At 35.8% G+C, this 27,802-nt stretch overlaps 1 long non-coding RNA gene across 2 annotated transcripts in view; it reads left to right on the top strand.

Annotated features, from left to right (window-relative positions):
* LOC128779034 (uncharacterized) overlaps positions 1-27,802 on the top strand; it is a 101,020-nt gene that overhangs the window by 19,767 nt on the left and 53,451 nt on the right. Inside the window, exon 2 of one of the 2 annotated variants that reach the window (XR_008424920.1) lies at positions 905-2,667. The exons of the other annotated variant lie outside the window; for it this stretch is intronic. This is a non-coding gene — a long non-coding RNA (uncharacterized LOC128779034). Of the gene's footprint in view, positions 1-904; positions 2,668-27,802 lie in introns of those variants that run through there. 2 annotated transcript variants of the gene reach the window in all.

Raw genomic sequence — 27,802 nt, 5'->3', positions numbered from 1 at the left:
CTTTGAAAGGGATTAAATTTTCTAATCGCTCTATTTAACAAATATAAAGACCATAGAACAATAGCCAACTACTTGAACTTGAGGGGAGAAAAGTCCAGCTTTCCTGCCTTATAGTTAAGGAAAGATGACTTAGCATCATAATTAAGATTTTAAAAAGGTAGCATCATGATTGCTGCTCATCTAAAGGATCCTGTACGTGTGTTGCATGGAGTTTCATGATTTCAAAGCAAAAGAAGGATCGATGGGGGAAAGAACAAGAGGCAAACAGGTAAAAAAACAAACAACATAATTCAGGAGATATGAGATGGGGTGCATTGGGTCTGTCACAAGGGGATGGTTGCACTTTGAATCTGTGCTGGTGCACATAAAGCTCACCATCTCATTGTCTTTGCAGAATCCAGGGTGATAAGAAAAAAATCATGATAAAAGATAATAGAGGAAAGAAGGGTCAGAGAGGGATTTCATTGAGTCTACTTCAGTAAGCATTGAAGCAGCCATTAGGGATTCCCCATTTAATTGTTGGGACTTTGGAGTCAAAGCTTATTGATCAATATTCTCTCCTTTGGGGTGCCTGGGTGACTTAGTTAAGCAATCGACTCTTAATTTCAGTTCAGATCATGATCTCAAGGTTTGTGAGATCAAGCCTTGCACTGGGCCGTGTGCCATTAGTGCAGAGCCTGCTTAGGATTCTCTCTTTCCCCCTCTCTTTCTCTCTGCCCTCCCCTTGCTTGTTCTCTCTCACTTTCAAAATAAACAAATAAATTAAGAAAGCATATTTTCTACTCTGATATCTAGAAATAGGCAAAAATACAACCCTGTATGATTATTCATTTAGTTAGTTACTTAAAAAAAGGCATCTGATAATAACTCTGTTTTGAAACTTTTAACTTCTCTTTTCACCCAGGTTGTTTGCAGCATTTATGGACCTTTGGGATTCCTGACTTACTGATGGTGGATTTACGGTATAATCCAATGGTTACCCCAGTACAGGATGCAGAAAAAAACTCACCCTAACACAGAACATGTTCTCATTATGGTGGAAGCAACAGGCATAGGCTGCTAAGAACCCATATGAAAAATGGATGATGGGATAGATCTCGCTGGTTAAACTGGGGCAGAAGTCAGACTTCTTTCTGGATTATGCCCTGCTCACTCCTTTGGAAAAAAATATTATATTATGGAGAACGACACAAGACTCATACTGGGAGATTCTAATGAAACCTTGTAATATGAGGAGTTTTTGGAACTTCTGAAAGCCTTGGTCAAACACGTGTGCCTTTAAGTTGAGTTGCAGACCTCTCTATCCTTGCCCTGGTTTCATTGATATTATAACACCAAAAAAAATATTCTGAAATATCTGTCATCCAGATTAATTTCTGTGTTCTCTACATCCTTGCTGCTCAACATGTGGTTTCTGAACCGGCATTGTTGTAATCTCTCACACATTTGTTAGAAAGGTAGACTCTCAAACTTTACTGTAGACTTACTGTATCTGAAATTGCATTCTCAAATGATCTCCTAGTCATTGGATACACATTTGGCAAACAATGATCTATATTACCACAGCATTCCAAGGGGCCATAGGTACTCAGTAGGGAGTTGGTTCTGACATCCAGTCATGATGAGGTGGGTGAGAAACTTCATTAGCCAATGAAAAAGAATAGTTAAGTCAGAAGACCCTGAAAGGTTTTTCTTGTCCATCTCTTAAGGCAAAATGTAAGCCAGAAGCAAGGAACAGCCTTGGGGAGGAAGAGGGCTTCATATTCCAATGAAGACACATTTGGAGTGATCTTAAATGAGAACCAAATTCATCAGCTTTAATGAACGTCTGAGAAAGTGATGGAATTTTAAGATTAGTACAAAGTAGGTGAACACTGTTTAGGATTTTCCATCTGGGTCTAGGGAAGAATCTGGGGTAATAGCCATTTATGTGCCACACTGCCTAAGAATTCTTTGCTTTTGTGCATGAACACTGTTTGCAGAAATAAACCATTTTCCTTTTTTTTTTTTTTTTTGGTGTGTTTGTTTATATTTCAGATATAATCAGGATACTGAAAAAGGATAGTAGCCATTTTCCTTGGTATTGCTACAGAGATCCCTGGTATTTCTATTTCATAGTATTTTGTATGCTTTTTACCGCTGAGTTAGAATGGCAAGACTCCCCGCCTGTTTTTACTTTAAGTTACATGAGGCCAACGGGTTTGTTGGTGGTGTTCACCAGCAGGGCTTTTGGAACCCGATGGAACAAATAGCAACTGCTACTTGTTTATGTGCAGAAGGCAAGTGATTCATATGTAGGATAAAGACTACTATGGTGGTAGGTGAGCAGAGGCTTGAGGCGGCTCAGAGAGGAGGACCTCACTACCATCTGAAAGACGACCAAGAGAAGTGGGGGTGCACCCACCCCAGTGGGGTGCTTCAGAAGAAGAATGAAATGCAGTGCTAAAATAGAGATAGTGAAGAGGAGGTGATGAGAAATCAGTAATCAGTAGAAGACCAGAATGAGCTTAAATGCTGGGGCATAAGAGAAAGATAAATGTCTCTCTTGGAGTCACTATTTTGGTGACCAAAAAACAAACAAACAAACAAACAAACAAACCAAAAAACAACAAAAACCCTAAACCAACACACACACACACACACACACACACACACACACACACAAACCTGTACAAACTAGCAGCTTAAAACAGACAAAACCAACAGTGGTATGTCCTGCCTAGCTCACCATACCACATATATAATGTGTTTCATTATTTCACAGACACACAAAAAAGTGATGGCCTATCACTGTACTTACTGAATGTGATTTGTGATAGTTTGGGTTATCATGTAATTGCATTTTGTTTAAAATATTGAACAAAGTCAATAACAGAGTTATAAGGAAAAATCCTTATCAGGATGAACAAATTACCTGGCAAGTGAATTAATTAACACCAATTTCGAGCAATGAAATACATTATTAATTACTCTCTATCACTACAGATTGCTTGCGGAATGGGTAAGTTTATTTATCACCATTAACAGTTTTAATTACTGAAACATCAACAATTAATAAATTTTGAAAGTGTTCAGTGTTAGATACTACTGTTTTATCATATTTAAAATTCTTGATCGGTACAATGTTCTTTAAACTCAGGCTAGCGCAGGTAAATCCCCAATCTGGGCACTGTTTTCCCCATTTGTAAAGTTTGCCATTGAACAAGGAAATTTCTCAAATGCCTTCCCACTCTCAGATGTTATGTTACTAATTATGAAAAAGATATAGATTTTTAATGCCTTTTACACAATATATAGGACTTCAAGTTTATAAATGTCTTTTTTTTTCAATATATGAAATTTATTGTCAAATTGGTTTCCATACAACACCCAGTGCTCATCCAAGTTTATGAATGAATGTCTTTGAGATACATTGTCTTATTTGATTTTCAAGTCAACATTCTGTCTAGGATGCTGGGTTGAGGGAATTTTTTTTTCTTTTCTAGTACATTTCATTTTTGAAAAAAGGACACACACAAGCATATATAGTATTAGTAATTCCTAGAAAACTAGAACACATTTATGCTCATCATTTTATTTTCTTTCTTTCTTTCTTTCTTTCTTTCTTTCTTTCTTTCTTTCTTTCTTTCTTTCCCTCTCTCTCTTTCTTTCCTTCTTTCTTTCTCTCTTTCCTTCCTTCCTTCCTTCCTTCCTTCTTTCTTTCTTTGAGAGAGAAAGATAGCGTGAGAGGGAGCATGAGTGGGGGAGGGGCAGAGAGAGAAGGTGTCAGAGCATCTGATGTGGGCTCTGCACTAACAGCAGTGATCCTGATGTGGGACTTGAACTCACAAACCATGAGATCCTGACCTGAGCTGAAGTGGGCCACTCAACTGACTGAGACACCCAGGTTCCCTTGCTGATCATTTTCTAATTATAATTTTAGGTAATAATTTTATTGACCTGGATATAGATTGTTAAAGAAACCATTGCTTTGTGATTTCAAACCCTTTGGCCACCTTAAAGCATGGCTGCTAGGAAGAGTCACAAGGCTAAAAACATCGCTGTAAAATGTGTGTCCATTTCTGCAAGTTTTCAAACCTTTAATGCCCAAAGTTCTGGCTCTAATGCTCTTCCTTGGAGGAACAGACTTTCCAAAGGCATCAGAGAACTCTTTCATGAATTTCAAGGTTCCTGGAAAGCCCATCCACTCCTGATACTTCTCATCTTTCTATGTTACATACAAAGCCCGAGGTTCCAGCCCACTGCTATATTTCTGATTATTGTTCACTCTAAAGTTGCTGCAGTTTTAAGCTTGATATTGCTTTACCTAATTTAGCATAGGCATCTCATAAATTTAAATTTCCAGCATCCAAAACCCAAGGTTTTGATATGCTCTTACTCCATATAATAGTACATCAATCTATGTTTTAATAATCCGTTTGCATGAAATTAATTAAAATGCAATTGCCATTGCAATTAGATGTTTACTTTTTGATTTAAAGGGCAATTTCCCTTTATCTTAATATTAAGAAAAACATTAGTAGTTCTAATCACTTGGCATTTATATATTATTGGTTTCTATATAATCAGTTTAGTTTGAAAGGATCTTTAGTAAATAAGAAATAATCCGGCATTTAACTAATAAATTATTTTCTGGTGCACGTGAAAATTTTACAAAGAGCTGCAATTATATTTGTGTATGGCAGTGGTAGCTAATTTAAAAGAAAAAAATTTTAGGCTATCAACTTTGCCTCCACAAACATATGGCCTTCTCATTAAATTCTTCTTTTATTGTACTCCATGTAAGTGATTATTGACTTTTTAGTGATCTCACTGTTCCATCACTAAATTGCTTATGTTCCAAATGCTTATGTTCTATCACTCTTCTATTACTAAATGTCATTATCTGACATGCATATCTTTGCTTTTAGTATTATTTTATAAAATTCTCCCCAAGTGGACTATAAGCCCCAAGAGAACAGGAACTGTATTGTATATAGAATTTCATCATTGTCACTGGCCCTAAAGAAAACACAGCACAGAGAGTATGCCCTTGGTCAATATTTGTTAACCATGACCATCATTTCTGCATTTCTGCAACATCTACATATGAATTTCAAGGCACCAACACAGCCCTTTAAGGGAAAGACTGTAAGACACAGAGCCAGAAAGTTATGTTTGTTTTTTTTTTCTTAACATTTTAATAGAGTATAACATGCATACAGTAAAGTACACCATCCTAAGTGTTCAGCTCAGTGCATTCTCACAAAGTGAACATACTCTGGGTTGAAAAATAGAATATTACTTGTCACTCAGAAGCCTGCCATGGGCCCTCCAGTCACTAACCTGTCCCCCCCAAATGTAACCACTATGCTATCCTCTGTCACCATTGAGTAGTTTTACTCTGACCTTCCTATAAATTGGATCTTATAATACAGATGATTTTACAATTTTTTTTTCATATAGCATTATGTTTATGGGGTTTATTTATGTTTTTGCATGCTGTTGCACTTAGCAAAAGTGGCTTACTTACCATTAGTAGACCACAATTTGTTTATGTAATCTATAGTTAATAGAAAGATTGTTTCTAGTGTGTGTGTGTGTGTGTGTGTGTGTGTGTGTGTGTGTGTCTACAAGTTGGGGAGGGGCAGAGAGAGAGAGAGAGAGAGAGAGAGAGAGAGAGAGAGAGAGAATCCCAAGCAGGCTCCAGGTTGTCAACTGTGGAGCTCTATGAGGGGCTCAAACTCACCAACTGTGAGATCATGACCTGAGCTGCAGTCAAGAGTCAGACGCTTAACCAACTGAGCCACCAGGCACCCCTGTTGGGAATTACTTTACAACTCAATTTATGACCAATTTTGGTGAATATTCTAAGAACAATTATAAATTCTGATGTCTGTGTGCACTGTTTTCTGTCAGTTTTTAATCACTTATACATATTAATACCTATAGTATTATACACATTTTAATTTGTTAATGTAAATGTACTTATATATATATATATATACATATATATATATATATGCATTTTATTAAGTTTAGAAAAAAAAAGACCATTACATCCTCAAATATTTTTTTTCTTTTTCAGATATTCCAATTTTACATACACACACTTACTTTTCCTGTTTTTATATTTGCAGTTCTTTTCCTTTAGAATTTTAGTAAATATATTCCAATTACCTGGTTTCCATCATTCCTTCTGGAAAGTCTTATTTTAGCTGTGTTATTTTTCCTTTCAGTGTGATAGGTCTTTTTTCCTCTGGCTTCTTTTAAAACCTTTTTCACATGTTCTGTTAGTGTTCTGATGTGCTTAATTTTATTGTCTTTAGATGCCTCTGCTTAGAGTTTGTATCATGTTTTGAATTTGTGAGATAATTTTTTTTCAATTTAAAAAAATGTTAATTTTTTTAATTAAAAGTTTTTAAAGTGTATTTATTTTTGGGGTGGCTGGGTGGCTCAGTTGGTTGAGCATCCAACTTTGGCTCAGGTCATGATTTCACAGTTTGTGAGTTTGAGTCCCGCGTTGGGCTCTGTGATTACAGCTTGGAGCCTGGAGCCTGCTTTCGATTCTGTGTCTCCCCCTTTCTCTATCCTTCCCATGCTCATGCTCTGTCTCTCTCTGTCTCTCAATAATAAATAAATGTTAAAAAAATTAAAGTGTATTTTTTTTTCAAGGGTGGAAAGAGACAGAGAAAGAGAGAGAGAATCCCAAGCAGGTTCTGTGCTGTCAGTGCAGAGCCTGGCGTGGTGCTTGATCACATGTATCATGAGATCATGACCTGAACTGAAATCAAGAGTCAGACACCTAACCAACTGAGCCACCCAGGTGCCCTATCAATTTTTGAGAATTTTTAGGAATTATCTCTTTTAAACCCAATCTTTTGCTTCCTACACTTTTTGGACTTTAATTATATATACATAATTACTGACAAGTTAAAACTTTTCACCTTGTATCATAGTCTTCTTAATCACTTTAAAAAAATTTCCATGCTTTTAATGGTTAATACCATATTTTTTTTTCTTCTGACTTCTTTTAGCTAATGCTGTATTCATCTGTGTCTGAGGTTAAACCCATCTGTTGTTTCTAATTTCAGTTGTCATATCTACTAATTCCATAATTACTTCTTTAAAATGTATTTTTAGGGTCACCTGGGTGGGTCAGTCAGTTTCACTCCTGGCTCCTGATTTTGGCTCAGGTCATGATCTTGCATCTGTGAGATCGAGCCCTGAATTGGGCTTTGTGCTGACAACGTGGGGCCTGCTTGGGATTCTCTGTCTCGCTCTCTCTCTGCCTTTCCCCTACTCATTGTCTGTCTCTCTCTCTCTCTCTGTCTCTCTCTTTTAAAATAAATAAACATTAAAAAAAATTTAAGTTTATTTTTAAAGCTTTACTGAGGCCCAGTTGACCTACAATAATTTGTCCATATTGAAAATGTATAATTTGATTTGTTTCACTGTACATGTACACGGAGATAGTGGTGCCAAAATCATGAAAATGAACATATTCTTTCCTTTAAGTTTCTGTGCATCTTTATAATCATAAAACAAGGGGCATAAGAGTACCCCTTGTTTTCCCTGCCATCAAGTAATTGCTGATTTATGTCATAATAAATCAGTTTTCAACTTCTAGAATTTTATGTAAATTTAGCTATATAATATTACTTTCTTTTCTGTTCATTTTTTATTGTGCTAAATAAACATGACATAAAACTTACTGTTAAAGCTATTTTTAAGTGCACAGTTAGCTGGCATTAATTACATTCGCATTGTTGTGCAACCATCACCACCATCCAGCCCAGAGCATTTTTCATCATTCTGAATTAAAAACTCTGTACCTGGTAAGCAGTAACTTTCCATTACTTCCTTCCCAGACTCCTGGTAACTACCATTCTACTTCGTTTCTACAAATTCGACTATTCTTAGATAACTTATATAAAGTACTTCATATATTTGTCCCTTTGGGTCTGGTATTTTACATAGTATAATGTCTTCAAGGTTAACATGTACTGTAACACGAATCAAAAGTCCATTGATTTTTAATGCTGAATAATATTTAATTGTGCATTTATACCATATTTTGTTTAACTGTTCATCTCTTGATGGAACCTTTGGGTTGTTTCCACCTTTAGCTATTGTGAATACTGCTTTTATGAACACTGTTGTGCAAATATGTTTTAGGCCCTCCTTCCAACATTCAGATATATACCCAGAAGTGGAATTTCTGGATCATTTGGTAATTATTTAACTTTTTTGAGGACCCATCACACTGTTTTCCAGAGTGGCTATATCATTTTATATTCCCATCAGTGATGCACAAGGTCTCCAAATTTTTCATGTTTTGGCCAACACTTACTTTGGTTGTGTTTGTTTGTTTCATGATAGCTATACTAATGGGTATAAAGTGGTACAACATTGTGGATTTTACTTCATCTCCCTAATGGTTACTAATGTTGAGTATCTTTTCATGTGTTTATTTGCTTTTTGTATGTCTTTGGAGAAATGTCTATTCAATTCTTTTGCCCATTTTTAATTGGGCTGTTTATTTTGTTGTTGATATGTACCCTTTTTTGACTGGCTTCTTTCACTTAGGGTAATTTGTTTGTTAATTGCATGATCAATAGTTCATTAGCTTTAATAGTGAACAGTATTTCACTGTGTAGATGTACCATAGTTTGTCTATACATTCACTTCTTGACATGCACATAGGCTCTTTTCAGTTTTTAGCTTAGAAATAAATCCACCATGAACATTTGCATGCAAGTCTTTGTGTGTACATATTTCCATTTCTACAAGTATGTGTAAATATATAGAAGTAGAATGACTGATTCATATTGTAATTATATATTCAAAACTACAGTTATAGAGAAACTCATCTCACCAGCAGTGTGTGAGAATGTCATTTCCTCTAAGTCTTTATCAGCACATGATTTGGTTAATCATCAATATTAGTCATTATGATAGGTGTACTGGTACCCTATTATAGTTTTGATTTGCATTTTGTTAAGTTTAGAAAAAATGACCATTACATACTCAAATATTTTTTTTCTTTTTCAGACACTCCGGTTATACATAATTTAGGCTAATGGAAGCTGTATTCCTCATTACTAATGATAAGGCTATCCTTGTTTTGTTGTTGTTGTTGTTGTTGTTTTGTTTGTTTGTTTTGAATCTTTTAGTCTTCGTTTTATTTTTAATTTGGGAAATTTCTATTGCTGTGTTCTCAGACTACTAATTATTTCTTCTGTAACATCTAAACTGTCTAACTTGTCACTAATCTTATTCAGTGTATTATATTTTATCTCAGACATAATATTTTTCATTTCTACATGTATAATGTGGGTTTTAGTATCTTTCTGTCTATTTAACATATTCAATTTGACTCCCAGCTTTTTGAACATATGGAATACAGTTGTAAAACTATTTGTGATTTTTTTCCTTGCTAATTCTAACATCTGTGTCAATTCTGGATGTTTGGATTTACTCACTTTATTCCTCCTTTTGGATCATACTTTCCTGCTTCTTTTCATGCTAGTAGTTTTTAGTTGGCTTAAAATATAGTGAATTTTACCTGGTGTTGGATATTTTTATGTTTCTAATTTTGTTTTTGAACTTTTCCCTGGAATACAGTTACAATATTCAGGAATAGTTTGATTCTTTGCATATTGCTTTCAGTATTTGTTAAATGAAGTCAGAACAGCCATTATTTTAAGGCAAATTATCTTCCACTACTTTGATAAGACCCAGGTGAGTACCCTACCCAATGTCTTGTGACTCATTAGACTTTACAATCAGTTGGGTAAGAACAGGCACTATCGCCAGTCCTCTGTGAGCTTTAAATACTATCGTGTGTGTGTGTGTGTGTGTGTGTGTGTGTGTGTGTGTGTGTTGTTTTATTTTATTAATATATTTTATTTTTGAGGGCAGTTTTAGATTCATAGAAAAAATTAGTAGAAAGTACTAAGATTTTTCATATTTACCTCCTCCTACAGATGTATAACTCCCAGTTATCTCACACCAGAGTGATAACGTTTATTATAATTGATAAACATACACTGACACATCATTATCACTTAGAGTCCATAGTTTACCTTCAGTTTTATTCTTGGTGTTGTATATCATATGGGTTTGGATAAAAGTATAATGACACATATTTGCTATTGGGAGATCATAATTTTATATCCTGAATATCCTCTGTGATCTGCTTATTTACTTCTCACTCCCTACCTAATCCCTGGAAACAATTGATGTTTTTACTCTCTCCATAGTTTTTTCCTTTTCAAAGCTGTCATGTAATTGGAATCATACAGGATGCAGCCTTTTCAGATGACTTCGTAAACTTAGTAACTTTCATTTAAGCTTTGTCCATGTCTTTTCATGGTTTAATATAACATTTTTTAAAATACTGAATATATTGCATTGTCTGGATGTACCAGAGTTTATTTATCTATTCACATAAGCATATCTTGATTAGTTTCAAGCTTTGGCAATTAATGAATCAAGCTGCTATAAACTTATGCATGAAGGTGTTTTTAATGCGTGCACAAGTTTTTAACTCCTTTGGGAAAATTTTCAAAAGCACAATTACTGTATTATATGGTAAAAATATGTTTAGTTTGTAAGAAATTGCCCCTTCTGATAATTTTGTCTTTAACATTGCTAGTTTAATTCCATTGTGGTCTCATAGCAGGCATGATAGAATTTTTATTCTTTTAAATTTTTCAAGGTATGTTTTACAGCCTAGAATGTGGTGCATCTTGGTGAATGTTCCATGTGAACTTGAGAAAACTGGGTATTCTGTTGTTGTTTTATAGTCTATAAATGCCCATTATATCCAGTTGATTGATGGTGTTGTTGAATTTAATTATGTCCCTACTGATTTTTTGTCTGAGGATCTGTACATTTCTCATGGAAGGTTGTTGAAGTCATCAAGTATAATAATGGATTCATCCATTTCTCCTTGTAGTTCTAATTGTTTTTGTCTCAATGCATTTTTATGCTCTCTTGTTACATGTGTGGATATTGAGGATTGTTATGTCTTTTTGGAAAATTGACTCCTTTATTATGTAATGCCTCTGATAACTTTCCTAGCTCTGAGGTCTACTCTTTCTGAAATTAGTATAATTTTTCTGGTTTCTTTTGATTAATGTTAGAATGGTATATTGTCTCCATATTTTTACTTTTAATTTATATTTAAAGTGGATTTCTTATGGACAACATATAGTTGGGTATTATTTCCAATCCACTCTGACAAACCCTATCTTTTAATTGGTGCATTTAGACCACTGATGTTCAATGTGATTATTGATATAGAGTGATTAATATCAACCTTATTTGTTTCTGTTTTTTACTTATTGCTCTTGCTTTTTGTTACTATCTTTGTCTTCCACTATTTTTCTCCATTTTGTTGTTTTGTGTAATAAAAAAAATATGTATCCTGACACAGAGCTCTTGAAACCCTTGTAAATTCCTAAGTGATAAGAGGACTAGGGCCATCTTTGGTTCTATTGAGGTGACTCCTACTGGGCTCTTGGATGATTTCTGGATGGGAACTGGTCACCAAAAAACTAAGCCATGATTAAAGGCTTGGAATTTTCAGCTCTACCTCCTATCCTCCAACGAGGAGAGAGGGGCCAGAAATGGGGTTAAATAATTGGTCATGCTTATGTGGGGAAGCCTCCAAAAAATTCTAATACTAGGGGGTTTGAGGAACTTCCAAGCTGGTGAAAACCTGCACAGTGAAAAGGTGATGCATCACAACTCCATGAGGTCAGAAGCTCCTGAGCTCAGGACCCTCCAAGACCTTTCCCTATGTATTTCTTCATCCAGCTCTTCATCTGTTCTTTATGACATTATTTAAATAAATAAATAAATAAATAAATAAATAAATAAACAAACAAACAAATAATACATACATACATGCATAAATGCATAAATAAATAAAGTAAACAAGTAGTATTTTTCCCCCTGAATTCTGTGAGCTGCTCTGGGAAATAAATCAAAACTGAGAAGAGGGTCATGGGAACCCCTGATTTGTAGCCACCTTGGACAGAAGTTATGGGTACCCTGGGGACCTACTACTTGAGATTGGCATCTGAAATAGGGTGGGAGCAGTCTTGTGGGAATGAGACCTTAATCTGTTGGTTCTGATGTTATCTCTGGGTATATAGTGTCAGAATTGATTTAAATTGTAGGATGCCAGCTGGTGTCACAGATAATTTCTTGGTGTAGGGTAAAACCTCCATATATTTGGTAATCAGAAGTGTCAAATTGTGAGCAGTAAAAGAGGCTCACAGAAAAGAAAGACAAAGAGGGAAGAACTGGGTTTTTCCCTACAAAAGAAGAAAAGAACTTGTTTTTCAATATAAGTTCTAATTGAGTTTTTTGTATTCTATATGATTCTATTTCTTAGCATATTTTATACACTTTTTTTTTACTTTTCTTAGAAGTTACCTTAAAGTTTGCAATATACATTAAAACTAACCCAAATTCATTTTTGAATAACACTATAGTGCTTTACATGTATTGTGTCTTATAACAATATTTCCTCTCATCCCTAATGTTGTTTTGTGTATACATAAACATATATAAGCATATATGTATGCATATATCTATATATGCATACATAACTGAATACGTTATTACTATTATTATTTTGAACACTGTTTCCTTTTAGATCAACTAATACTAAAATAATTTATTATACCTTTACTATTCCATCTTTAGTTTGTTCTTTGTTTCTTTCTTTGTTTCTTTCTTTCTTTCTAGATCAAGTTTCTTACCTATATTATTTTCCTTCTCTAAGGAACTTCTTTTAACATTTCTTGAAATATAGGTATAGGTCTTCTGATAACAAATAACCTCAATTTATGTTTATCTGAGAAAGCCTGTATTTCTTCTTCCTTTTTGAGGGATAATTTTGTAGGGTATAATATTCTAGGTTTGAGGGTTGTTTTATTATTTTTACTTGTTTTCTCTTTAACACTTTATTTCACTCCACTGTCTTCTTGGTTGCATAATTTCTTAAGGGAAATTAGATGTAATACTTATTTTTACTTCTTCATAAGTAAGGTGTTATTTTCTTTTTTTTTTTTTTTTTTTTGTTTATTTATTTATTTTGAAAGAGAGAGAGAAAGAGAGCTAGGAAGGGGCAGAGAGAGGGAGAGAGAGAATACCAAGCAGTCTTCGTGCTGCCATCACAGAGCCCAATGTGGGGCTTGATCTCAAGAACCATGAGATCATGTTCTGAGCCAAGATCAAGAGTTGACACTTAACTGACTGAGCCACCCAGGTGCCCTTAAAGTGTTATTTTTCTTGTGACTTCTTGTAGAACTTTATCTTTGATATTCTATATTTTGAAAATGATATGCCTAAGTGTTGTACATTTGGAATTTATCCTAGTGGGTGGTCTCTGAGCTTTCCAGATCTATGATTTGACTTCTGACATTAATTTGGGGGGAATTCTCAGTCGCTATTGTTACAAATATTTCTTCTGACCCTTTCTATCTTCTCCTTGAGGTATTCCTATTACACTTATGTTACATATTTTGTAGTTGTCCTATAGTTTTGGGGTATTATATTTTGTTTTGTTTTGTCTGTTTTACTTCTTGCTTTTATTTTTGGAGTTTTCTTTTGTGATATTCTCCAGCTCAGAGATTCTTTCCTCAGCTATGTCCAGTCTACTAATAAGCCCTACAAGAGCATTCCTCATTTCTCTTACATTATTCTTGATTTTTTAGCATTTATTTTGTTTCTTTCTTAAGATTCTCACCTCTACTTATAATGTTTATCTATGTTTGCATGCTACTTCCTATATCTATTAGAGCCCTTACCTTAATCATAGTTGTTTTAAATCCCTGTTATGATAATTGCAACATTCTTGTCATACCTGAGCCTGGTTCTGAAGCTTGTTCTGTTTCTTCAAACCATGGTTTTTGTTTGGTTGGTTTTGCTATTACATTTTGGTACTTTATATATATATATATATATATATATATATATATATATATATATTTGATAGATGGACATGTACGGAGTAAAAAGGACTACTCTCAGTAGGCTAATAGTAATTTGATGATAAGCATTCTATAGTCAATTAATTAGTTCTCAGTTTTTTAGAGCATTTGTTTTTTGATGTGAACTTCACAAGTGTTTATCAGCCCCTACCATCACTCTCCCCACTTAGGTGGAACAGGATATCTAGAAGGGTCTGGAGAGGGAGGTATTTCCCTTCCTCTACATGGAAGGTTAGAATTGAATGAAGCTGAAAACTTTCCTTATCCCAGGTTATATAGGTTCTGTTAAGTCCTGGAAGGCTCTAATTAAATAGTTTTTCCTGAAGTCAAACCTTTATAAGAGAAACCTTGTTAAGAAAAACACAGTGTTCTGGTATACTTAAACATGCTTCATTTTTTCCCTCTCCTTGACAGAAATTTTTTTTTTCTGATATTGACTTTGAGTATCTGTCAGAGCTTCAGGATATAAAAATATAACATAAATGCGGGGCCTCCTGATAACTGAATCCCTTGGAGTTTTTATTTCTCATACTTGCTCACACTGAGCTTCTAGCAATAAGTCAATTACAGCTCAGGTTTTCCTGCTCCAGCTCTGGTTCCCATGGAGGCTTCTGCTCTTGTGGGCTATGATTCTCTATATTTGCTTGTAGGTCTTTCCAGTTTGGGGGACAGCAGTTTTCCCTGTAAGCTCATTTCTTGTATGGATCTAAGAAGAACTTCAGATTTTTCAAATTTTTCAGCTTTTTATTTTCTGTTAGGATGGACTGACTCCCAAAGCCCTCATGTGCATTATTAGAAATGAGAAACCCCAAGTATTCTTGTCTCCAATCCTTACAGGCATTTCTTTCCAGACTTTAGGTAGTTTTCTTACAAGTATGTATCAATCAATACTCTGTGGAGTACTTAAAAGAGCGGCATCTGCAGATGTCTAGAATCCCATGTGCAGTCCTCTGTCTGTGTAGCTCTTCCTTCTCTGGTACTCCACCCTGAAAACTCTAACCTCCTTGACCTCCTCTGATGCTCAGTCCTATCTTTTCAACTCAGGGTGTCTTCTGATTTCTTCCCAGGTTTCTTTTTCTTGAGTTGCAGCCTAGAAACTCTGTCATGGAAACAATATGGGCAATTATAGGGCTCTCATTTTATTTTCAACTCATAGGAATCACTGTTTTCATTTATTGATGTTCAGTGTCTTGGAAACTATCTTTTATATTTTATTCATTATTTTATTATTTTTTTTTTCTGGTGGGAGGTCATGTCTGATTCATTTTACTCTAATTTGGTCTGAAGTAGAAGCTATGCATTCTATAATTGCTCTTTGCTTCTTTTTTATTGATTTTGCCTTCTGGTAAATTTTTATATCTTGTCATCTACTTTCTTAAACATATAAATCAAAGCAAAATTTGAGTCCATTTCAGGTAACTTAGATATCTGGACCATCTATGAGTTTATTTCTTTTCTTTCTCTCTTTCTTTCTTTCTTTCTTTCTTTCTTTCTCCTTTTCTTTCTTTCTTTCTTTCTTTCTTTCTTTCTTTCTTTCTTTCTTTCCTTCCTTCTCTTGGTACTGTTTTGGTGTTGGAATGAAAATTTATAATCAAACACTGGACATTGTGTATAGGTAAGTTATAGAGATGCTGCTTGATGCTATATACTTTATGGTGATTTAATTTAATGTTTTCTAGCCAGTTAGAAAAGGGGCAGATCACAAACTTCTATTGGGATCTAGGTGAATACAGTCTGGGTTTTTATGTTTTAATGCATGCTCTATTTCTGAGTTGTCCCTACTCTCAGTGTGAATTCCTTCAGAGTCGCAACTCTGAGCCTGGGTGTTTATATAAGGTCTCTATTTCTCGTTTAGACAAGTATTTCTTTGTGCACATTGTAGTGTAAGGCTTTCAAAAGCTCTGTTTATCTTCTCAGGTTCTTAGGCACTGCTTTATTCTTGATATTTAGACTGTCATCTTACTTTGTTTAAAAATCTGTATCAAATGCTTTCAAGGGAAACATGAAGCAGTTTATTGTCCTCACTTCTTTGTTTTTCCTTAATGTCATGAAATAGTTGTATTTGTGTGTACCTCTGTGTGTGTGTGTGTGTGTGCGTGCGTGTGTTTGCACAGTTGTCTTATTTGTTTTTGGTAGGAGGATTGTGTTGATAAAAACTCTTAATTCATATATGCAAGTGGAGGGCCATGGTACTGTTTTGAATTTCATTTTTATTGCCTTTTTAAGTCTATGATCTTTAAAAGTCTTTTAACCAGGGGTGCCTGGGTGGCTCAGCTGGTTAAGCTTTGGACTTCCGTTTAGGTCATGATCCCATTGTATGGGGTATGAGCGCTGTGTCAGGCTCTGTTCTGGCATCTCAGAGCCTGGAACCTGCTTCAGATTCTGTATCTTTCTCTCTCTCTCTGCCCCTCCCCTGCTTGTACTCTGTCTCTCTGTCTCTCTCTCAAAAAAAAAAAAAAAAACATTAAAAAATAAATAAAAATAAAAATAAATAAAAGTCACTTAACCTGAAGACATTTTTGTTTCCTTACCTTTAAAGTAGAGACATCCTACTTTATAGAGCTGATGTAAATATAATGTAAGATAATTTTCTTGAAAACACCATAAGCTAAATTTTTCTGTAAAACATGGTCACAAGTTATGTATAATATTATTTGTTTATAACATTACTTGTAATAATAATAATAATAATAATAAACTGATGTGATACCAACTGAATACAACCTGCTACATAGCAAATATACTATAATGATTTTTATTTGCATTGTTTGTGACAATCCTCACAATAAATGTATAATTCAGTTATTTATATTTTCTTTGCAAGACACCATTGAATCTAATCTTTCTTTTTAAAATTTATTTTTTTGGGGTATTTTTAGGACTCTAAACTCATTATTGTAAAAATAAGTCTCAGTAGAAAAGAATATGTATATTTTCACGTTCTGCTTTTTTGGATTCTTGTTGGGATTTTGAATTCTTAAGAGATGAGACCTTGTTTAAGCACTTTATCCTCTCTGAAACTAATTTATCTCACCTGAAGAATAGAGCTGATACTGCCTTTTTAACATGATTATTGAAGTAAGATAATGTATGTAAAGCCCCCTACCATAATGCTTTAGACATAGTTGTCATTCAAAATTGCTGTCAATGCATAGCATTTGATTTTATATAAATATTTTCATAAGCATTTGAATTGACATAGAACAGCAAGTATTTTCCACCTAGAATTCCATGCAACTTGTTGAAATAAGTTCATACTAATGATAAACTAATACTTTGCTTTTCATTTGTGTGATGTGATTCTTGAACATGAATTGGTTCTACTTGAAGTACTTCAACAAACATGGTATTTTGTCCTCTGAATTCATTCCCTCTGGCTGAAATTATCTCATCCTTTTACCTTTCTGAATGATTCCTATAATTCCTTCTAATTTTAACTATAACCAGATCAAGAAAGTTCTCTCCAATGCAATAGCATGATCTAGAAAACCTCCCATTCTTAATTAACTGCACAAACTTATGTCAAGCATTGAAGTTGAATTGCTTTCTTAAATGTCTCTATTCTGGCTCACTCCCCACCAGAAAAACTACTCTTCAAAATGACAGATGGTATATTTTTCATTTCTGAATTTCCAAGGCTTAGCTCAATGCTTGACGCATGGCAAATGCTCTGGAAATATTTGTTTCAAGAATAAATTTTATTTTATTTTACTTTATTTTATTTTTTAATGCTTATTTATTTTTGAGAGAGTGAGAAAGAGAGAGACAGAGTGTTAGTAGGGGAGGGACATAAAGAGAGGGAGACAAAGAATCTGAAGCAGGCTTCAGGCTCTGAGCTATCAGCACAGAGCCTGAAATGGGGCTTGAACCCATGAACAGTGAGATCATGACCTGATTTGAAGAGTTGAAGTCAGTCATCTGACTGAGCCACCCAGGTGCCCCTCAGGAACACAGTTTAAAAAGAATGAATGAATCAATGAATGCTAGTCTTTTTGTGTGTGTGTGTGTGTGTGTGTGTGTGGTCTTGTTTTTGCTTTTGTTTTCTTTTTTTTATAATTTATTTATTTTTAAATTTACATCCAAGTTAGCATATAGTGCAACAATGATTTCAGAAGTAGATTCCTTAATGCCCTTTACTCATTTAGCCCATCCCCCTGTCACAGCTCTTCCAGTAACACTCTGTTTGTTCTCCATATTTAAGAGTCTCATGTTTTGTCCCCGTCCCTGTTTTTATACTATTTTTGTTTCCTTTCCCTTATGTTCATCTGTCTTGTATCTTAAATTCCTCATATGAGTGAAGTCATATGATTTTGTCTTTCTCTGACTAATTTCACTTAGCATAATATCCTCCAGTTCCATCCATGTAGTTGCAAATGGCAAGATTTCTTTCTTTTTGATTGCTGAGTAATACTCCATTGTGTGTGTATATATATATCTATCTATATATATATATAAATAGATATATAGATAGATATAGATAGATAGATATAGATAGATAGATAGATATAGATATAGATCTATACATATAGATAGATATAGATCTATATATCTATATCTATCTATATCTATCTATCTATATCTGTCTATCTATATCTATCTATATATCTATTTATATATATATATATATATATAGATCTATATCTATCTATATCTATCTATCTATCTATCTATATCTATATATATATATATATCACATCTTCTTTATCCATTCATACATCGATGGACATTTGGGCTCTTTACATACTTTGGCTATTGTCAATAGTGCTACTATAAACATTGAGGTGCCTGTGCCCCTTCGAAACAGCACACCTGGATCCCTTGGATAAATACCTAGTATTGCAATTGCTGGGTCATAGGGTAGTTCTCTTTTTAATTTTTTGAGGAACTTCCATACTGTTTTCCAGAGTGGCTGCACCAGCTTGCATTCCCACCAGTGGTTGAATGCTACAGTCTTATCCACTGCTATATAGCTTTAAAATAAGTTGATCTATTGCACATGGAGCAAATTGGACTAAACTAGTGGTTTCTAATGCTGCCTGCACTTTAGAATCTTTTGGGGAACACTTAAAATATAAAATGTCTAGAGCTCTTGCCAGAGATTCTTGTTTACTTGGCTTGGGAAGAGTGAGTTCTGGAAATTGAATGTTTTAAAAGCTTCCTAGGAGATTACAAGTGTTGTCATGTTTTAGAAGCATTCTATTAAATTGGGGTGCCTGGGTGGCTCAGTCGGTTGAGCATTCGACTTCGGCTCAGGTCATGATCTCACAGTTTGTGTGTTCAAGCCCCGCTTCAGGCTCTGTGCTGACTGCTTGCTCAGAGCCTGGAGCCTGCTTCAGATTCTCTCTCCTTCTCTCTCTGCCCCTCCCCGGCTCATGCTTTGTCTCACTCTGTTTCTCAAAAATAATAAAATGTAAAAAAAAAAATGTAAAAAAAAAAAAAAAAAAAAAAAGGAAGCATTCTATTAAATCCTTCACCCCCAGTAAGGAATCCTAGACAGTTATGGTTGATTAACATATGTCTTGATTTTTTTTCGAGTTTTTATTTAAATTCCAGTTAGTTACCATACAGTGTTATATTAGTTTCAGGTATACAATGTAGTGATATATGACTTAATATATAACACCCAGGGCTCATCACAAGTGCCTTCCTTAATCCCCATAATCTATTTCACCCAAATGCCCACCCACATTCCCTCCAACAACCCTGTTTGTTGTCCATAGTTAAGAGTCTATTTTCTGGTTTGCCTCAAAAAGTTAAAAATAGAACTACCCTATGATCCAGCAATTGCACTAATAGGTATTTACTCAAAGGATACAAAAATACTGATTTGAAGGGACACATGCATCCCGATGTTTACAGCAGCATTATCAACAATAGCCGAATTATGGAAAAATATGAATTATCCATCCACTGATAGATAAATGGATACAGAAGTTTTGGTGTATATATACAATGGAATATTACTCAGCCATAAAAATAAGAATGAAATCTTGACATTTGAAATGATATGGATGGAACTAGAGAGCATTACGCTAAGTGAAATAAGTGAATCAGAAAAACAGGAATACCATATCATTTCATTCATATGTGGAATTTAAGAAACAACAATAATGAACATGGGGAGAAAAGGCACAGTATACAATTTTTAATTTTTTTCAAATGTTTCTTTATTTATTTTGAGAGAGAGTGAGAAAGAGCTTGAGCAGGAGAGGGGCAAAGAGAGAGAGAGGGAGAGAGAGAATACTGTCAGCACAGAGTCTGAAATGGGGCTTGCTCCCATGAACCATGAGATCATGACCCACGCTGAAATACAGAGTTGAATGCTTAACCGACTAAGCCACCCACGCACCCTAGTTATGAAATTTTGGTAGGGAATTGCAAATAGAACAAAATAAGCAGAAATATAGAGTTGATTGAAAATATAAATATTGGATTCTATATGTGAATGGCATTTATTCCTTTTTCTGAAGGAAACTTTCAGACACCTAGAATATAAAAGTGTTTTCTCTGACTTGAAAATGGACTTAAATCTACACACTTACATGTGTGCAAACATAAAATTTCCATTCAGTTATTGTAGAAATCCAAATCTTATTCAGCCCAAATTGTCTTGGAAGATCTAGAATATTCTCCATGAATACCAGAATGAATATGGGGCTTGTAGTTAAGGGATTACAATTTGGACCCTGGATTGACTACTTTAGGCTTTGTTAATGGAGGGGAGCCTCCTCTCATGTCTCAGCCCAAGTTTCTCTTTGTGTAAAGTCAAAGGTACTATAAGACATATTTCCCCCCTTCCTTAGAAAAGTAACCTCCATAGACCTGTGTGACCAGTTGCTCTAGAGTGAGCTTTCTGAGAATCAGGTCCTGAGATGGAATTTGCAGGATATTTGTTGGGGAATATCCTTGTGGAGGGAAAGAAAGCAAGATTTGGTACAAGTCAAATTTGAGGTAGAATGCCTGAAGACAGCCCCAGCAAACTCCATGGAGAGCTCTATTGTAAAACGACCATCAGTTATCCTTATAATGAGTTGAAAAGTTCTGGTCTTTACACCCAAGGCCTAGACCACACACACGCACATGCACACACACACACACACACACACACACACACACACACATTCTTTATTTCATGTGTCTCATCCAGGTCCTGGTATATTAAAAGAAAAATCAGTATATATCTATGAATACACTGGTACTTAAATTATTAAATTGCCATCTTAAATATTGTCACTTCAGGAATGTTCTCTTTGGCACATCATTTCTCGAACTTAAGGGTGATATCTGTCTCATATCACTTCTTTCTATTACTGCACTTAAGTAACAACTGATGTTTACAAAGAGTATGCTAAGTGTTCTAAATTTTTTAGAATTTTTTAAAGTTTATTTATTTATTTTGAGAGAGAGAGAGAGAGCACAAGCTGGGGAAGGGTAGTGAAAGAGAAAGACAAAGAGAGAGAGAGAGAGAGAGAGAGAGAGAGAGAGAGAGAGAGAGAGAAATACCAAGCAAGATCCATGCTGTCAGTGCAGAGCCTGTCGTAGGGCTCAAACTCACAAAGTGGGACATAATGACCTGAGGTGAAATCAAGTCGGATGCTTAACCAACTGAGCCACCCAGGTGTCCTTAGAACTTTTTATATATTAGCTCATTTGTTCTTCCTAATAATCATACATATAATAAAATATTTTTTACCCTCATTTTACACATGAGGAAATTGAAGAATGGGGTAAAATCATACAATCAGATTATGGTGAGTTTGAATCCAGGTAGTGTAGTAACTGCAGCCTCTGTGCCTGACTTCTCACAGCTGGTGTAAAAGTTGAGAAATAGTCTAATCTCTTAGGCAAGATAGTAAGTTCCTGGAGGAAAGGAAGAATATTGTACTCACATCATATAGATCACATTATTTTTGTACTCACATCATATAGTAGATCTATAAGATTCCTTAAAAAGTACTACAAATTTTGGGACTGAGCAGTGGGAAGAAGGACAAAGAGAAAGAAAGAGAAAAAGGAAGGAAGGATTATAATGTAATATATAAGGAGAAAGAGAAAATTCTGGCAGGGAAATGTTTTCTCAAAATCTACAAGGTTAAACATGTAATCAAGATGAGGGTAATTTTATTGAAACAGAAAGATCAATAGGTCCATTTAAATAGCTAGACATGAGAGTGTTTAATTTGAATATCTAAATGGATTTTCTTAGTGATAATGTCAGATGTCTATTGCCCCTTCAGCTTCCATTGTTAATTTCTCCTCTGCCCATATGTTTCCTGACCAGTGTACAGCTTTGCTGAGATAATGTTTCTCACTTAGCCTTGGGGTGGGCATTCCGTCCTGTCTGAATGGTATCCTGATAGCCGCAAGCACCTTGGGAAGAAGCCATATCACTGAATTCACCAGGGCATATTAACAGATAAGCTAAGTTCTAGATATGGCAATTAACACAATCACTCATTTAGAGAAATAATTTATTTAAAATTCCTTTGAGTCCTTTCGTCCTAAGATATGATTATCAAATCCATGCTTATTTTATTACCTACCAAGTTATGAGTTCTTAGCCAAATAGCTCTTGACATTTTGCAGAGGGAAATGATGAGGTTTTAAAAAATGCACTGGGAATAACTCACGTTTACCTTGATGGCTCTTTCCCCCTAAGGAGGACGCTTCCCACGGAGCAGTGGAAACTATGATGTTTATCCTCTTTTTGGTACTAGTGATCTACCCTTACAAGAATTGTAAGAAAACAGGCTCAGTGGAAAATAAATTGGAAGACTGATTATGACAGGCAAAGGCAAAGTAGGAAAATGACAGTCAAAAGAGATAGGCAACGTACGCATTCAATCAGCAAATACTGACCGCTTCTGTGTTCTGTGTTCTGTCCTAAAAGCTAGAAGCACAACCGTGAAGAGAGAAATGTTGAGTTACTAACCTTCATGGCTATGACTATCCTTGAGAGGGCTGGATAAAATGTGGGGAGGGGATCTGTTTGTCAGAGTTCATTCACTATTTATGACTCTCGCCTGAAAAAGCCTTCAAGGCTGTGTGGAAATGAGTTAAATCACTGGATTTCAAATGTGTTCATGAATCAGATTCACCCAGAAGTCTTGTGAAATCACCAATTGCTGGGTCCAATGTTAGCATTTCTGCTTCAGTCGGACTGCAAAGGGGTTGGAGAAGTTGTGTCTTTAACAAATTCACAGGCGATGTTGATGCTGCTGGTCTGAGGTCCACTATTTGAGAGTCATTGAATGGGATGATAGAACTTGAGGCAAGAGTCCCCCTTAGAAGGCCATTGCATAAAGACACACAGTAAAATATTATTTAAGTAGAGCCAAGACTTGATTAAAACAGAGCTATATTTCACGGGGCACCTGGGTGGCTCAGTCAGTTAAGCATCCGACTTTGGCTCAGGTCACGATCTTGCGGTTTGTGAGTTCAAGCCCTGTGTTGGGCTTTGTGCTGACAGCTCAGATCCTGGAGGCCGTTTTGGATTCTGTGTCTCCCTCTTTCTCTGCCCCTCCCCTGCTCATGCTCTGTTTCTCTCTCCTTCAAAAATAAATAAACATTAAAAAAAAAAGACAGAGCTAGATTTCAACTCGGCTCCATTTTTTATTAATATTTTGCCACCGTGCAAGGTCCTTAAACTAACAGACCAGTTCAAAACAAACATAACACTGTTAAGGGCATCAGACACATCACATTAGTTAAGCAGGAAAATACCATTCTCAAGACCTAAGTAGGAGCCTGATACCCTCCTTAAGAATTCTGGAAATCAGAGTTGAAGCAGAGGTTCTCAGATCAGGCTTAAAGGAAGGCTTCCATGTGTCCTTCGTAAGTTGCTTTCAGATTCTTCATTTTTTTTTTTTTCTTATCTGTTCTGAACCAGCATGGACCAAAGCCCTCGCCTTGCTCACAGGATTGATGCTACTGCAGCTTATTTGAGTACTCTATCCATCTTGCTGTATTCTAATCTATTTTTCATGATGCAATCAGAGTGATCTATACCAAAATGCAAATACGATCACATGAACCCTTTTGGAAAGATTTAATTGGCTCCCATGATATTTGGGCTGTGGTTTCACATTCTCAATATGAGCTGTGAACCCATGAATCATTTGGGTCCTGCCTGGCCCTTCAGGATCATGCATTCCACACACTGGATTTGACTCAGTACCAACCACTCTGCCCCTCCAGTCCTTAGCTGTAATGTGTTCTTTCGGCCACAGGAGAATTGCAGTTGCTGCTAATTCTTTTTGTAAAAAGTTTCTCCTTTCTGTCCACCCTCTGCCCATTTTACTTAGACTGCTCCTCCTACCTATTCTTATTATCTCAGCATGACTATCAGATTTCAAAAAAAACCTCTGTGCCTACTGCCCTCTTGCTCATCCCAGGTCCCAAGTTCCAATCACTTTAATTCATTTGCTTGTAACTCCATGTACTTTCCCTTCATTGCTTTTATGCCAATTGCAATTATATTTATTGGTTGGTTTTTATCTGTCCATCCTTACCCTAAGCTCCTTGTGGGGACACAGTCAGTGTTGTTCATTACCCGGCACTTAGCGGAGTAGCTGACACACAGTAATTGGCCAACAATTAGCCACTGAGCAAGTGAATGAATGAAGTGACCCAAAGCGATGGCCAGAATGCATGGGTCTGTGTATAGGGGGGAAAATACACACCCATATGGAGTGGAAGAGAGGGCCACGCATTGATGCATTTCTTTCAAGCACCTGATGAGTGAGTTCTGGCTTGGGGATACATTTCAACCAACATTCTAGTCTGGTGGTTTCCCAATAGAGACACAACTGTTATTTTATTTGAGGCCATTCTTCATCATGTAGTACTACTTTGTTTGATGTAGGAATTTTAACATTCTTGGTCTTGACCCACAAAATCCCAGCAGCACCTTTCCTCTAACCATTTCTAAATAGTCCCAAACATGTCCATATGCTTGTGATGAGTAATGCTGCTGTCTCTTGAGAATTACCATCTAAATCACATTAGCATCTACCTCCACCTTGCAGAGGAGAAAGAAAAGGAATGAACACCAACACAATGTCTAGGGTTGGCCTAAAGATTACTTGTTAAAGTATATATGAAGTCCTTAGTATCAGTCTAACACATAGTAAATGCTCAATAAATAGTGGCTCTAAGTAACAGGAAGTGATGTTGAAAGCCTGAACTAAAAAGTGAGGTGAAGTTGGAGAAAATACAAAAGATTCAAGAATCTATTTAGGAGGTAAAGTGAATTTATTTTGGTAACGTTGTTCGAGGTCAGAAAAAGAAAAAAAATATTTTGTAATGTATGCTTGGACAATGGGTACCATTAACTGAGATATAGAATATAACAAAAAGGATAAGCTTTCAAAGGGGAAGGTCATTAATTTGGTATGGGGCACCTGGATTTGAGCTGTCTCTGGGGTGAATTGCAAGAGATATTCAGTAGCAGTTGGGCATTGGGCAATAGTAGTTTTGGAATTCATGTTGTAGGAGGTGAAATTTGAAACTTTCACAGAAGTGATGGGAACTGTTCAACAAGAAGGTATTGAGTGGAAATCCAGGGGAATAGCCCATAAAGGTTAAGCCAAGGATGAACAGAAGGGAAGGAGACCTCCAGGGACAACTGAGAAAGAGAAGGAGGACCTTAAGTTACATGTGTCTTAGAATCCAAGGGAGGAGTGTATTTTAATAGTAAGGGAGCTGTCATCAGAGTTCAAAGTCATGGAGACGTTTACCACACATCCTGAGAGTATATAGCTCAAAGTAGTGATTTACTACTCATTTAGGATTCTATATTTGTGTTTGTCTATGGAATGGACCATTGTTTTCTTCCCAGCAGCCTTTCCTCTTTCCGTACAAATGAAAGACTTTGGAAAACTGTGGTTCCTCTAATTCACATGGTTCTGATGGATCTGCTGACATTAGGATCTCACTCTTTTCTCCCTGGTAGGCATAGGACCTTCCCTTGGCCATTCTCCAACTTAATATTCTATGTTTTTAGTCACAGGGTTTATTCCCAGGAATAAACATGTCTACTAAGCTGAGCTAATCAGAGATTTTTTGTTTTTATGTTTTTTTTTTTTTCCTGAAATTTGTATAGGGACCCTGTGGAAGAGGGCTTTCTTCAGTGGTCTCCAGCTAAAATGATGTAAGCTTGGAGTTGCTGACAGCCCTGTCCACCATCCATGCCTCCACCACTCCCACCACCAACTGGAGAAAACTGCTTACAGTAGGAGAAATGACACCAGCAAGAGAGGCAGAAGCAGAGAGAGACAGTGTCTGGACAAGTGATGAGAAGAGAACAATGGCACTCCAAAAGATTGTGAGAATAGCTGTCTCCTCAGCCTTTTGGCTACCTGAATCAATCAATTCCTATTTTCACCTATGCTAGTTTTAGTAGGGTCTTTGTCACTTGCAACTAAAGTATATTGGCTCACAATGTGCTTTGCTTCCTCAGTAAAGTTTTCTCTGACCCCCAAACCAGATCTAGATACTCAGTTTTACTGTTTCTTGCCTTCTGTGGACACTCTCCAAGCACTGCACCCCTTTCCACTTCATTCATAAAGTAGATTCCTCACAGAGGGTCTTTGACCTTCCTGCCTATGGACTTATGTCTCCACCTCAATCCCATTGCATTAACCTCTATTGTCTCACCTCTTGAGAAAGCCCTCTATGCCAACTTCCTCCACCTACTCATCCCTGCTCAGTCTTTCTGCACCTAGACACCAGCACCGGTGCCTGCTGTCTCCTCACGCCTTCCCCCCACACCAACACACCTACAAGACGCTTCTCATGTCCATCTCAGGGCTCCTTCTCTATTAACCATAACATTCCTAGTCCAGTCTAATAGCTTTTACTGCAATTAAGACAGATATGTTTCTCTCAAGTTTACATGAAGCAAACAAAGCTGTGCAAATTATTTGACTTACTAAATATTATGCAATGTAAAGTAAAACACAGATTTTTTTTTTTTTTTTTTTTTACAGACCAGGGCTCTTTCTCTCTTTTTTTTTTTTTTTTTTTTTTTTTTGTCATTTTTACTCAATTTACCATCTTTCTTTTCCTGTTCCTTTAATTATATTTACACAGAACCTACAAAGAGCTTATTAAAATAGGAGGCCCATAAATAATGTAAGAACTATATTCTCAATTCCTGCTTTTAAGAAATTTCTGATGTCCTTAATGGAACAAAGCTAACATAACATGTAATAACAATAAACAATATTACAAGGTTTTCTTTTGTGGCACAAATATCCAGCTATCAATAGATTGATTGATTGATTGATAGACAGAACTGGCTAATAAATGAGGATTGTATCAGTTGGGGAAGGCCCCTCCTCCTGGAGAAGGTTGTGTTTGAGTAAGAACTTTAACAGTGTCAAGAAGGAAAGGAAATATTATAGCACTAATGGGAACAACATCTTGCTGACTGGCCTGACTGGACCAACCAGGAAAACCCTTCATCAAGTTGAGGAAATTCCCCTCCATTCTTACGAGTTTTTAACATAAATGAGAGTTGGATTTTGCTAAATGTTATTCTGTGTCAATTGATGAGATGACACAATTTTTCTTCTTTAGCTTGCTAATATGGTGGATTACACTGATTTATTGTCAAATGTTGAACTCTTGCATACCTGGAAAAAAATCCCACTTAGACCTAAGTTATAATTCCTTTTATACAGTGATGGATTCATTTGCTAATATTTTGTTGAGGGTTTTGGAGTCTAAGTTCATTAGAGATATTGGTCTGTAGTTTCCCTTCTTAAGGAAATTTTGACTTTTTAGGCTTTTGGTATCAGGGTAATGTT

The sequence above is a fragment of the Panthera pardus genome, unplaced genomic scaffold (genome assembly GCF_024362965.1).
Source record: "Panthera pardus isolate Hobbes unplaced genomic scaffold, ASM2436296v1 HiC_scaffold_10, whole genome shotgun sequence".
NCBI lineage: Eukaryota > Metazoa > Chordata > Mammalia > Carnivora > Felidae > Panthera > Panthera pardus.
Note: the sequence above shows the minus strand (reverse complement) of the source record. Positions and strands in the feature narration are given on the sequence as shown.